Raw genomic sequence first — 12,585 nt, 5'->3', positions numbered from 1 at the left:
TTTTTTTTTACCCCCACATAATTGTGGTCATACCACGTTTGTAATCTTCTATTCTTTTCAGTTTTTTTCCAACGTTATAACATAAATATTTTTTCATGTTATTTAGTACTCTAAATTTAATTTTTAAAAGAGTTTTAAAAGTATACTTACTCAGCCATAAAAAGAAACAAAATTGAGTTATTTGTAGTGAGGTGGATGGACCTAGAGTCTGTCATACAGAGTGAAGTAAGTCAGGAAGAGAAAAACAAATACCGTATGCTAACACATATATATGGAATCTAAAAAAAAAAAAAGGTCATGAAGAACCTAGGGGCAGGACGGGAATAAAGATGCAGACCTACTAGAGAATGGACTTGAGGACACGGGGAGGGGGAAGGGTAAGCTGGGACAAAGTGAGAGAGTGGCATGGACATATATACACTAGCAAATGTAAAATAGATAGCTAGTGGGAAGCAGCGGCATAGCACAGGGAGATCAGCTGGTGCTTTGTGACCACCTAGAGGGGTGGGATAGGAAGGGTGGGAGGGAGACGCAAGAGGGAGGAGATATGGGGATGTATGTATTATGTATAGCTGATTCACTTTGTTATAAAGCAGAAACTAATACACCATTGTAAAGCAATTATACTCCAATAAAGATGTTAAAAAAAAATAAATATAAAAAATAAATGATTAGAAAACAAAAGTATACTCTACCTAAGAAGATAAATGCATGTTTATTTAAAATCTTTCATGCCAATAGTCTGGGGGAATTAAAGAAATGAAATAATGCATTTTATTTGTAAAAAACAAGTTTTACGTTTTTATTATTAAAATGATAAATGCTAACCTGATTTTTTATTATTCTCTATTATTGTATCTATGGTATGAATTGTTCACTTAACTGATCCTCTATTATTAGGCATCCAGGCTGTTTATAAACAATCCTGCAATGAACATTCTAGTGCATAATTTATTCCTCTTTCATTATTTTCTACAAGAGAGCCCAAGAAATGAAGTTGTTGGGTCAAAAATGATGTATTTACAGCTTTTGCTACATTTTGCCGAATTGCCACCCTTGAAAGGTTGTAGCAGTTCTTTATTTCCACCAGCCATTCACAAGGGCGGCAGCATTCTTTAAGGAGCATTGGAAGCTGGTTATCAAAAGGCAAGCTGTCCTGTTAGAAGGCTCAGGGACCATTTTCCTGAAGCATCTACTTCATTTCTTCATTTAGCAAATACAGGCATAACTTGGAGATATTGTGGGTTCGATTCCAGATCACTACAATAAAGTGAATATTGCAATAAAGCGCGTCACACAAGGTTTCCCAGCTCATGTGAAAGTTATGTTTATACTATACTGTAGTCTATTAAGTGTGCAATAGCATTCTGTCTAAAAAAGAAAATGTACATACCTTAATTCAAAAATGCTTTATTGCTAAAAAATGCTACCCATCATCTGAGACTTCAGCGAGTCGTAGTAGTAACAGCAAAGATCATTGATGACAGATCACCATAACAAATATAATAATCATGAAAAAGTCTGAAATATGGCGAGAATTACCAAAATGTGACACAGAGACACAAAGTGAGCAAATGCTGTTGGAAGAATGATGCCACAAGGCCATTTGCTCGAAGGGTGCCACACACCTTCAATTTGTGAAAAACACAGTATTTATGAAGCACAATAAACAGAAGTGCAATATAACGAGGTATGCCTGTAGATCTGCACAGTTCAGCATCAGTAAGGGATAACGATTAAGATCCCAGGCTGAAGAGGCAGAGAGAATCTGGTTCTCACTCCAGTTTCTGCTTGGCACTTGCCATAAGACCTTGAGCTTATGCCCGGTCACTGCTCTGCCTCCATGCTTAGGACAGATGGACTTGCCTTTGTGTTTCCAGTGCAGAGACTTTGTTGTGATTGTGGTCACCCTGTGCTGAAGGCTTCTCTCCTGACTGCCTCCTCGCCTTGAAACCGTTTCCAGATTCCGACCATAACAGCTGGACCTCGGGAGTTGCTTGGTCCCATCTCCTCACTTCATGGCCAGGGATGCTCATGCCCAGCGAGAGCACGTGAATTTCCTAAAGCCCAAAGCAAGTTCTCTGATTGCTACTCCACCACTTGTGAGATTTCAAAAGTTCTGGTCTAAACCAAAAGGATTTCAGTTATTATTAAACCCAAGGCCTGGGAAGAAAGGAACTTGGTCGTGGTCAGACCCCGAGTCTGTCCTGGCAGTGTTGTCCTGAGAAAGTCATTTTCCTCTCTAGCCGGTTTCCGCCACTGTGAAATGGGGATGGGCACCTTCTTTGGTCTGCCTGGGTCTACTTTTCCACCAGTCAAAGGCTTAATTACAAGATCCAACGGCAGGTCTTGGTCTCTTGATTGTGCATCCTAAAGTGGGTGACCGCAAGCTTTTTGAGGTCAGTGGTGCAGATGTTAGGGCAGAGACTTAATATTACAACATAAAAAAAGATGCCTTTGGACCCTTTCTCTCCTCAGGGGAAGGGATTTGTTAACAATGTTGCAGTTGGATGTAAGGGATGTTCTAGAGCATCTCAAGCTTATCCTGCACACAAATCACCTGGGGATTTTGTGAAAATGCAGATTCTGGTTCCATAGGTCTGGAGTGGGTCCTGACACTCTGCATTTCTAACAGGCTCCCAGGTAATGCAGATGTTGCTGGGTCAGGGACCACACTTTGCACAGTAAGAGATTCTAAATCCTTTGGTAAGGGCCCAGACTAGAGCCCACATCTCTTTTTTTTAAAATATAAATTTGTTTATTTTATTTTATTTTATTTATTTTTGGCTGTATTGGGTCTTCGTCGCTGCACGCGGGCTTTCTCTCGTTGCGGCGAGCAGGGGCTACTCTTTGTTGCGGTGCACGGGCTTCTCATTGCGGTGGCTTCTCTTGCAGAGCACGGGCTCTAGGTGCGCGGGCTTCAGTAGTTGTGGCACGTGGGCTCAGTAGTTGTGGCTCGCGGGCTCTAGAGCGCAGGCTCAGTAGTTGTGGCTCACGGGCTTTGTTACTCTGCGGCATGTGGGATCTTCCCGGACCAGGGCTCGAACCCGTGTCCCCTGCATTGGCAGGCGGATTCTTAACCACTGTGCCACCAGGGAAGCCGGAGCCCACATCTCTTGATGTCTTCTTTTTGAGGTTCTTTCTACCCATCGTATTTGCCTCCCTCCTCTCTTCATGACACTGAGTTGAACTGTATTTGGTCCACAGTTATGAGTTTCTAGAATCTGAACAGCCCTTGAAATATTTTGCTACCTAATTGCAGAGCGAGGTAGGGCTCTTCTTCAGGAGAGAGTGACTCAGTAGGAAGCCATCTGAAGGGGGAGAAATACAGCTGAAGGACCTAGCATTTGGCATAAACATTTCCACCAGAAGTTTTTATACTCAAGATTATAAATATTATTCTTTTGTAGCTGTAGGCTGCAAACTACAGCCCCGGGGAAGCCCCAGCCTGTTTTTGTATGTCTCTAAGCTAAGAATGGTTTTTACATTTTTTTAAACGTAAAAATGTAAAAAAGAAAACCCAAAACCAAACAAGGAAGAATATGCAACAGAGAGGGTATGTGCCTGCAAAGCCTAAAATATTCACTTTCTGGCTCTTTACTGTAAAAGTTTGCTAACCCCGGTCTAGAGTAAGTGGAGCTTTATATTTTTCTCTAGTGAGCAAGAGGCCCAGCCTTATAGCTTGAAATTTAGTGAGACCAAGGTATCGGGGAGGCAGCCTGACTTGATGGGAGCTGTCCCGACATCTTAGCTGTGTGACCCTGAGCACATTGCTTCACCTCTCTGAACTTGTGCTCTTCCTTCACAAAATAGGGACTGTGACGTCTGCTGGCTGAGTTATTGTGAGGATGAGACATGGTGTATGTAAGGAATTTAACACTCGGTAGGTGCTCAAAAAATGACAGCTGTTGTCATTGGGGCGGCCATTTGAACCCTTCTGGCGTTACTGGACAGATAACATGTTGCCCCCACAAAATCTGAGGGTCCTCCCAGCGAGCTGGGAGCAGTCTTTTAGGATAGAACACCTCTGTTCCAGCCTCCCCCAACCACCCCTTCCCTCCAGGGCAGAAAGCTCCTCTTCAGCCACCCAAACAGATGGGGTTCCTGGTGCTTGTACACTTTCACTAACGGCAAGCTCTCTGCCCACTCTTTCCACTTGTGGGCAGCTCTGACTATTAGAAAGTGCTTCTCTCCCTCTCTAAGATATAATTCAGCAAACAGGCACCACGCGAGCCCCGAACTGGGGTGGTGAGTACTGCAAGGAGACCTCCTCTTTATGGCTCCATCCAACATGTGGGTGGTAGACTAGAGCTAGTGGTTTATGGACCTTGTTTCTAAGTTGTGGCAGCCTTAAGGTCCAAAATGGAAAACAGACCAACTTGGAGTTAGCTGGAGCTAATTCTAAATCCAGTTGAGTTTGAAACTCTGGGGCTCCCGGTGTCCGAAGCCTGGAAAAGAGTGTAATGCTCTTTTTGCCCATAGATGGCAGCACCTGTACCCTTTGCCATCTCTGAACGCGTGTGCGCATGAGTGTTTATGCATGTGTGCACACACGTGTACACGCATGTGTGCATGCATGTGATTTACTAGTTTTTTCCTTCGATGAATCTTGAGCTGTGGTGGCCCTAGACTAGGCGCTGGGATAGCCAGGAGCAGGTCTTGGTCTGATGGGGGAGGCTGACTTGGAAACAGACCATAACAGTGTGACAGGGGAGATGGGTGGTGGCTCAGAGGAGCTCAACCTCACGGAGGAAGGGGAGGTTAGAGAAGAGTTCTTGGAGGAAAGCTGGGCTTGATCATGAGCGGGAGAAAAGAAGAACAGGGATGGAAGAGAGTTCAGGAACAGAGGAAACAGTCTGTGCAAAGATTACAGGAAGATTCAAGGAACAGAGTGCAGCTGTGTCTGGCTGGAGCTTGGAGGGGTGTGGGTGGAAGACAGGAACTGATGAGAGCTGAGGCTCAAGGCACTGATGGGGGCAGATTGTAAAAGGCGTTGAAAGGTTCGCTGAGGATCTTGTGTTTTATCTGGGGGCTGTCGGGGAGCCATGGTCGAGTCTGAGCAGAGGAGTAACGTGGTCTGGGCTTGCTCTGTGGGGGAGGAGAGAGGAAATAGGAGGACCAGGTAGGAAGCACTGCAGTATCCCAGGTGAGAGGCAGTGGTGCCTGGACCAAAATGTTGGCAGTGGGGGTGGGGAGAAGTGGATGCATTAGGGTAGAACCAGCAGGCAGTTTTGCAGCTGAGAGTGACAGAGCAGGGAAGGCTGAAGCGGTTGGTGCCCCGGTGTCTGGCCTGGCCCAGTGTGTGCATGGTGGGTGATGGTGCTGATGCTGAGATGGAGAGCATTGAGGGTGAAACAGGTGGCACTTGGGAACAAATGCAGCACTGCCGGTGAGGATGAGTGTGAGATTTGGAGGTGTGTCAAAGAGAAGGGGGCTGGATTTGAAAGGTTTGTCCTCAGGGAGTTAACAGGAAGTGGGAAGTCATTAGTCATTTGCAGGAACCCAGCTCTACTTTGATCTATCCCGTGGAACTGGGAAGTTTCTGTGGAACTCTTTGAAGAGGGCCCATGGAGGTGGCGTTTAACTCTAGGTCATGGGGCCCAGATAAGCGCCCAACCTCTTTCCAGATCCCTTGCTATGCACTGGTGCCACTCACAATGCAGAAATCCACAGGAATGTCTGGGCCATTTACTGTCAGCTAAGAATAGGGTTCATTTGTGTCTTAATCCCAGGAGCCTGCAGGGCTCCACTGAATTTGGAATCTTGGACTCTCTCCCCTTGGCTTGGAGAAGCAGGTTTGGGCAGAGAAATTTTCCAGTTCAGGCAGGAGCCAGTGTGCTCAGCTGCTCCCTGAATGTGGATGAGCCGTGAATGAGTCTGGGAGTGAGGTAGGGTGACGATCCAGGTTGTCCCTGCAAGTGTGGGAGCTGAAAGACTGGGCTGCACGATCTACTCTGGGGCCGGCGTAGGCTGGCCCTTCGTTTAGTCATCCAGCATATACCCACTGGTCCTGCTGTTTGCTAGGTCACGTGGCAGCGCTGGAACTTCAAAGGCAAAACAGTCTAATGGAGCTCACAGTCTGATGGGAAAGAAAGACCGTCACCAGATAATGATAATACAGTCTTGCAATAATAGAACAATGCTAAGCATAGAGGTGGGGACATGGCATGTAAACAGCTTGGGTCCCCAATCTGCACCAGTACAGGATGACAAAGATATAATTTTTAGAAAAAGGCTTAGAGATTAATAATCGGAGTAAGCACATACACTGTTCAAAACCCTGGACATATTTTATCTCATTTAATCCTCATAATGAGCCTATGGGGTAGGTTCTAACATAATCCCTCTTTTACAGAGAAGAAAACTGAGACTCAGAAAGATGAAGGAACTTGGTTAAGTTACATATTAGTTAAATGAGGGACCATTTTTGTCTAACTCCAGGATCTGGAACCACAGCTCTGAAGTTGACCATAAGCTAAATTCAGTCATGCAATGAGGTTACCTTCAATGCTCGTGGGACTTTAGGCTGGATTAATAGAGGCATGATGTCTAGAATGATGGAGGTGAGAGTTCTGCTTGCCCTGCCCTGGATAGAGCTCGGCTAAATGTTTAATTCTGAGCCTTGTGCTGTCAGTAGGGACAGGGTTCATTTGAAGTAGATCAGGGAAGCAGGGGGAGGGAACCAGACACCTTGATCTCAGGAAGAGCTGGAGGAAGGGGGGTGTACAACTTGCAGAAGACTTGAGGGGCCCAGGGTCACTGTCTTCAAGTCTCTATGGAGACATTGGGAAACAGGGTGGCAGACCTGTTCTGGGTGACCCCAGAGGGTAGAGTTAGGACTAGTGTGTATGAGGCATAGGAAGAGAGATTTTAGCACATCCTTGTGACAAGCCTTTTAACCAGCCAGACTCTCCAACAGAAGGTCTTGCAGCCTTGGCAGGAAGTGAGTGCCCCATTGCTGGAGGTGTGCAAGTAGGGGCTATGTGACCTTGGTGTGGAGGGGGGGTGGGGATTGGGGACGAGTGGAAGCATCAAATGGGGTTTTGACCAGATGACCTTGAGCCCCTGACCCTGGGAGTCTTGGCCCTTTCTTTACAGGTGGTGCTGATAACCCCCTGTACCGTGCTTCCGCCTTGGTCCCGACACCTCCCGACAGGAGCAACCCTCTTCACCCAACAGCCCTGCAAGGTAGGTAGAGCAGTGCAGACTCCCTGGCGTCCTTCTAAACCCAGCCCTGGCTGCCCAGGGGAGTCTGGAGGGGACTGTGGAAGCAGCTGCTGGTCGCCACGAGTGGATTCAAAGGCGGTCCCTGAGGTTTTTCTAGTAAAAGGCTCAGGGAACGTTTCTGCTCATTACTTCCTTCATTTGCTCCTCACCCTCCCTTGAGACGGAGGCCAGGCAAGGGTGATCCCGTGGGGAAGAGGCAAGAACTGGGCTGGGTGCCAGGGCTCCTGGGCCCCGACCCTGGCTGTGCTGCTTGCGCGCTGGGTGACTGTAGGAAAGCGCTTTCCCTCTCAAGGCCTCTGTTAGCGCTTCTGTAAGAGGGTGGACTCCCGTGAGGAGGAGGTGTAGGAATTCTTTGGAGAGGTGAGAAAAGCTGGGGTATGGCTGCCAAGGAGGATCCAGGCTTGTTGACCATAGGAGGAGTGAGAAGGGTGAGTCATGGGGAAAGTGGATGAGTCATACCCACCTGGGATGGCTGGCAGGGCGGGGCCCGCCTGACTATCAGATTCACAGGTGACCCGCTGAAGGAGGCTGAGAGGCAGGGGGTGGAGTGCAGAGTCCTCGGCTGGAAGCAGGAGACCTGGTTCAGGTGCCAGCTCGGGTCTCGGTTTCTCTGCCTATAAAATGGGTGCATTGGTCTCCCCCACTCACCTAACAAGGTTGTCGTGAGTACTGCACGAGCTCATAGATGCTGAAGGGCTTTGTGAGCTGTGGAAAGGGGAAGGATCTGCACTAGGGGAATAACCCAGCTTCCAGTGTCGGAACAGAAAGAAGTGAGTTTGTGATAGCAACCGTGCGGAGAGCCTGGAAAACACCCCTCCAGGTCATGACATCACCCTTAGCTGCCAAAAGGAGAAGGGGCCGAATGCCTCAGGGCTTACTCATCCTTGCAGCCCAGCTGGCTTCCAGGGGGTAACACGACAAGCCAACTGCAGTTGGAGCTGTTCCTCTTTCCCCAAGCTTAGATGAAAGGGTCTTCTGATGGTCTCCAGAATGTTGTGTCCTCAAAGCTGGGGATTCCTACAAGGCCTGCTGGGTCCGGAGAGGGGGACTTGTCCAATTGTAGCCACATCCCGAGGGTTCTAGATAAAGGGGCATCCCTGATGCTGCCCAGATAGGAGGGATGGGGGCCATCTTGGTTCTGATGCTCCTGATTTTGAGACTGAGCCCTGACAACTCCCAGAGCCGAAGTGCCTCAAAGTGATCTGTCACCAAAAAGAGAGTTATGCTGTGTTAATGCTTTTGGCGACAATGACACAGGGACCATCTTCTGCTTTCCCACTTCTGCAGAAGTGAGCACCCACCGAGTGAGAACCTGTCAGCTGAGGGCTTTGCATGTCCACCCCTTCCCTCCTCCATCCCTGTGCTGTACCCTACCCCACGCCCACCTCTGAGGGGACCCCCCCGGTGACCTCCTCCTTGTCAAAATCCAGTGGCATTTCCTCCGCTCTCCATGTCCTACCTCTCTGGAGCCTCGGATACCTCCTCCTTCTAGAAGCTCTCTCTTCTTTTTGCTTCTGGTGGGCTGCACCATTCACTTTATCTCCTACTTCTCTGACCTTCCTCATCAGGGCCCTGGTTTTTTGCCTCAAACATTCAGCAGGATTCTGACTACTTCTTTCTTGAGTTACACGTATAGTAACATAGTTACTATACATACTATACTATAGTAACATAGTTCTCACTCGTTCATTCTTTCATGCCTGCATTCACCTGACAGATATTTAGGCCCTGGACTGGGTGATGGAGAATCAGCAACGAATGAGATTTTTCCAACCCTCATGGTCTTACAGTCTTGGGTCTTACATACATTGTTATACACATAACAAATTCATTCTTTCCTCAGCTATGAAGGAAAGGACCAGCGTCATGGGAGCATATGGGATTGGGTGGGTGTGATGGGATCTTGTCTGGACAGATGAGGGAGGCCTTCCTGAAAACCCTCAGACCTGAAGAAGAAGTAGAAGGTGGCTGAGTGGGTAGGGACAGAGCCCCAGGCAGAGGGAACAGCATGAGTGAGGCCTTGAGGAACTGAAAGAAGGGAGCACGACGAGAGAAGGGCCTGGAGACCAGCCAGCACCTTGGTCGTGCGGGCCCTTGGGGACCTTGGTTAGGGTTTGGACTTTTTCTTAGACCCCTGGGGGACCACTGAAAGTTTTAAAGTAGGGGAGGGTTTGCCCCGATTTCATTATTAGAACGCTTGAAAGAGAGAGTCACAAGTCCCACCCTGATGAGCCCCGAGGTTGTAATTTTTGGCTCTTCCACACTGTGGCATCCTGACGCTGTTCCTCAGTACAAGGCTTGGTGTTGGGCAGCCCTGAAATGTGTACTTTCCAGCATTCTCTGGACTCCTTGCATTTTTTTCATTGCTGAACTTCTGCACTGGGGAGAGGAGGTGAATCAGACCCTGTCCTGCCCTGGGAGATCCAGACTTGCGGTGGCTGACGCCTGGGGCCCTGGGAGCAACAGAGGGCTTCCCCCTGAGTCAGGCGCTAGGCTGAGAGGATGGGCATTCCAGGCAAGGGAGGTGCCCGTGCAAAGGCTTGGCCCCCTGGTGGAACCTCTGTGCTTGGGGACTAGTGAGCAGAGTGGCTAAAGCAGGAGTGTGGGGTTGAGGTGGGGAGACTGCGACAGCGCGCATGGGAGAGGCTTTGAATGCAGGGTCCCGATCCTCTGGGTGTCAGGGAGCCATGGCAGGTCTTGAGCTGAGGAATGGCTTGAGCAATGGGATTTGAGAACAATCAGTTGTTGGTGGGAGGCAGAGGGGAGGGCGGATCGAAGAGGCAACGCTGTGAGCTGGTTGGAGAGAATGAGTATCACTGGGTGAAGCCTTGTCAGTCCCACCCACTTACACACACACAGTAAAATGCTCTGTGCCTCTTTCTGTTCTGTGCCCTGTTGGGTCATTCCCCCATTGGCTGGCCCTCCTGAGCTGTTTTGCTGGGGTTTGGTTACACCCTGGGTTCCAGAGGCAAGCAGGTCTGAGCATCACTCTGGCTCTTACTTGCTATGTGCCCCTTGACATGTCCTTTAACCCCTTTCAGCCTCAGTTTCCTCATCTGTGAAATGGGGGTGATATTAGGGTTGTTGAGGGTTAATGATGGGGAAGTAAAGTCCTAAGCATATGCCTGGTACCTAGTGATGGCTTGGTTATCTTTATTTCCCTGTTGGTTGGTAATGGCCCAGTCCTTGTCATGATCTGCCCCTTTGGGAGGCCTCCTCTGTGGCCATAAATCTGTAATGTGAACTGGAAACAAGGTGTCCCCAGAAGCCCTGAAGGGAGCCTATAGTGGGATGCTGAGTGGTTTGGAAATGCCTTTACACTTCCCCCACTGGGGTGTGGCACAGGGCTGGGCTCCGAGAGCTGGACCAGGTCTTAGCTATCTTTTAGCACCAGCACTCAGCACAAGTCTGGCCTATCATGGTTCTCATAAATATTAAACAAACAAAAAAAATTTTAATTAAAAAAATGTCATGGACCTCAGGCATCAATCTACCAGCACCTTCATCTTATGACTGAGGAATCTGGGGCCCAGAGAGGGATAGTGACTCCTCCAAGGTCACCCAGCCCTTCAGTGGCATGGCTTGGGCCTGTCTCAAGTATTTATTGCAATTCTAATTTTTAAAATACTGACAATTTCAAAGTTCCCAAGTAGACTGGGAAAGGGGTAACAATGTCGCCTAGACAATTCTGGGGAGCACCCTGGCTAGAAGGGCCCCAAGGATATCAAGTGCAACCTCCCAGTTTACATTTGGGGAGACTGAGGCCCAGAGAGAGGTAGTGACTTGCTCAGGGTCCCCAGAGAGCGGAAAGCAGAAAAGAAGTCACAAGGCCCATTTCCAATAGCCTGCAGTAGGTGGGTGGGCTCTTCCCCCCAGCCCACTGCCTCGTGTTTAAGAAAGTGAATTAGAGCATGAACAATAGTGTCCTGAGGAAGTTTTGGGTTTTAACTGTGTCAAGGCGGAGGAGCATTTCTGGAACTGTGTGCCTGTGGAGTTGGGCCTCGCACAGCTATTTCAGACTAAGCCACAGGGCCCTATTTATAGGCCAATGTGATTAGGTTGATGTGGTCAAGAGAGGCCCGCCTGTCCTCTGCCCAGCCCAGCTATGGTGGAGGAAGAGGCCCTCAGGGGCGACTCTGACCCATGGGTGAGTAGCAAGGGATCTAGGGTCGTCCCCAAGGCCTGCTTGGAAGAAGAGCTCCAGGGAGGCCTCAGGGGAAGTCCCAGTCCTGACTCCCAGTTCATCCGCCAGCCAGGCCCTCTGCAGAGATGAAACCAGCTCCGAGCCTATTCTCTCCCGGCTTAAAAAATCCTCCACTGCCTCAGATCAGGCCAGGACCCCTAGCAGTCAGGCCCCTCCAGGGTTTACCCACCAGGTCTTAACCCCAGGCATGCCTCTCCAGTGTTTGCATTTTCCAGTGGGGGCACACCTCCAAGCTTTTGCTTTTGCTGTTCTCTCCGCCTGGCGTGCTGGTTCCCTGTTCCCCAAAGACAAACCTCCATTCATCCTTCAAGGCCCTGCTCAAATGCTCCTTTGTGGTTCATCAGGCCCTGGGTGCTTCCTGCCTTGTGTTCCTACTGCCTAGAGCCATTTGGGTGAATACCCAAGTTCATGTGTGTGCCCCACTGGGCCGGGGAGTCCTGAGGCAGGGCCTGACACAGGGAAGAAAGGAGAAAAGCATGTGTGGTTGAGCCCCTACTGGACCATTGACCTTACACGGTTTATGAGACAAGATCAGCATGCCACGCTACGCAGTAGGTATTTTTAAAAGGAGTCAGAGTAACACTTTGGAGTCAGCCCTGGGTTTGGACTCTGCTCTGCACTTCCTAACTGTGTAACTTTGGGCTGAACCTTTCTGGGTCTCAGTTTCCCCATCTGTAAAACGGGCATGATGCTAGCCATGAGTTTTGGGGAAGCATTGTCAGCAAGACAAAGCTGAGAAGGACTTATCATGTTGCCTGGCCCACATTGAGCTTCTATGTGCAGTAGTAGGTGTTATTTACTCAGGGGAAACTGAGGTCGTAGCAGGGAAGCGCCTTCTCTAGGGCTCAGTGGTGGAGAGGAAAGGCCAAGTCTTGGGGTCCCAGCTTCCAACTCCACCCGGTATTCTCCTCCCCTTCCTCTTTTAACCCCCTGGGACTATTCTGTTCCCCAGATCAGGGGAAGCTTTGTTTGGGGATTGTTTTTCCTAAGAAGTTTCCTCTCTGGTGCCACTGGATGACTCAGAGCCCTGAGTCACCAGGAGGCTGAGGGCCAGGGAGGAGTGGGGCGGGAGGAGGAGGGAAGGAGAGAAGGAACCAGGGAGGAGCCCCAATTCCAGCCCAGGCCCTCCCACTGCTTGATGGACTAGATCTGGC

The 12,585-nt window shown here is 49.2% G+C and overlaps 1 protein-coding gene across 2 annotated transcripts in view; it reads left to right on the top strand.

Moving 5' to 3' along the window:
* GSN (gelsolin) overlaps window positions 1-12,585 on the top strand; it is a 55,617-nt gene that overhangs the window by 5,538 nt on the left and 37,494 nt on the right. The window contains exon 2 of one of the 2 annotated variants that reach the window (XM_061199996.1): window positions 7,099-7,188. The gene's annotated coding sequence lies outside the window, so the exon portion shown is untranslated. Of the gene's footprint in view, window positions 1-7,098; window positions 7,189-12,585 lie in introns of those variants that run through there. The other variant, XM_061199995.1, reaches the window with a different exon arrangement.

This window comes from Eubalaena glacialis, chromosome 9 (assembly GCF_028564815.1).
Source record: "Eubalaena glacialis isolate mEubGla1 chromosome 9, mEubGla1.1.hap2.+ XY, whole genome shotgun sequence".
NCBI lineage: Eukaryota > Metazoa > Chordata > Mammalia > Artiodactyla > Balaenidae > Eubalaena > Eubalaena glacialis.
The sequence above is the reverse complement of the archived record's forward strand: the minus strand, read 5'-3'. Positions and strand labels throughout refer to the sequence as shown.